The 1,579-nt window shown below is 36.2% G+C and overlaps 1 long non-coding RNA gene across 1 annotated transcript; it reads right to left on the reverse strand.

Annotated features, from left to right (window-relative positions):
• Window positions 1-347: 347 nt before the first annotated feature.
• On the reverse strand, window positions 348-1,425 carry LOC117105911. The gene is made up of 2 exons (XR_004444963.1): window positions 1,291-1,425; window positions 348-431 (listed from the first exon to the last, which is right to left on the reverse strand). It is a non-coding gene; the product is annotated as an uncharacterized LOC117105911 (long non-coding RNA).
• Window positions 1,426-1,579: the final 154 nt, after the last annotated feature.

Here is a 1,579-nt window from a genome sequence, read left to right on the forward strand (position 1 = left end):
GACCACCTGTCCATATAAAACATTGTAACAAATACTAAGATATCATAGCACATACAGTACAACAACAGCAATATCTTAAACATGAGAGAGGACATTTATGGTTTGATAAATACAGTAATGTTTCTAATTTAACATATTGCCATGTACACATTTTACTAGTTTATTTGCACTTTTCAAGAATTCCGTCCATTCAATTTCATTCAAAAGTAAATTTCCAGCCTTACAAAGAAACTTAACTTAGTTATAGCACATCCAGGTACCAAATGATCTGCAACCACTCCCCTGTACTGATATTTATGGTGTATATAAAAGTATATAAAAATAATAAATATATAATATGAACTAACCTTTCATCGATGAACTGAACAATGGGACGAAAAACTCGCCTGGTGTTGGCGCAAGATAGTTCAACTCACTTGGATCCAGCTTAACTGCAAGTAGAAGAACAGAAGGTTTAGTTTGTTCAGGCAATGACTTAATTCTCATGCCTACCAATTTATTTGTGCCAAGGGGAAAAAGCTAGGACTTCTCGCAACCACGGAATGTAAATCAGTACCTTCTTCATTTTAACCCAAAGCTTATTCACAACATTTTAGATTGTTTGTACTGTATGCTACCTATCATATACACTTTGTATTAAATCTCATGACATGGTTACTTGGTATGTATATATCAGCAATGATTGTCAATCAGAAATAGAAGGCCCAACATTTATTTAAAATTCATGCTTTAGGAGACAAATTTCAGATACAAATTGGATACAATAGTCAAGTCAGTGGTGGATCCAAGAATTTTAAATAGAGGAGGAACTTTTGCAGGTGGAGGGTCTAAACTTGTCTAGTTCTATTCTGTTACTCATCAACGCCTATTCAGTATCTGGATGAGTCCACAGTGACAGGGGCTGTGAGGTGGTCCAGTACACCAGAGTAACCCCCTACATGTCTCGAAGGATGTAGTGGGTTCTTTAAAAGTGCACATAAGCCAACTGTGTACACTGGGCCTATGGTTTATAGTTCTTATCTCGAGAAGACTTGTTCCACCTCCAGAACTATAAACGAGCGTGCCATTCAAACCAGCGCCGATATTATGGATGTAGGCTGCGCAGCTCTGCCTTAACCGCTCAGCCATTTGACTCGTTTTATGGCACCTCCAGATGGCCGGAAATGGCACATTCAGATTATAAATTTGAATATATATTTCCCTTTTGCATGTTTTCCTAATTTTAAAAAAATTCATGGGGGCCTGGAGCGACTGCCCCCACCCTCTTTGCAAATTTAAACATGTTTTTACCTGTCTGATTCTCACTTGTGGTCCAATAAACCAGAGGACTACCAGAACTTTCTTCCTTTGTTTCCTTTTTAGCCTTAGATGTTGCTACTTCTTGGTCTATTGAGACTATCTCTTTCTCTCTCTCTACCCCACTAAAAAAAAAAAAAATCAGAATCAAATTGTTATTCTATTATAATAGATAATATAACATGAAGGGGCTTAATAATTTAGAATTATTGAAATTGATTATGCTGTACAGTTGAAAGCAGATTAATGATTGATTAGTTTAAATTACTTTTTCAAAAGACGA

This window comes from Anneissia japonica, unplaced genomic scaffold, assembly GCF_011630105.1.
Source record: "Anneissia japonica isolate Jap-2015-1 unplaced genomic scaffold, ASM1163010v1 scaffold204187_len1579_cov172, whole genome shotgun sequence".
NCBI classification, from domain to species: Eukaryota; Metazoa; Echinodermata; class Crinoidea; order Comatulida; family Comatulidae; genus Anneissia; species Anneissia japonica.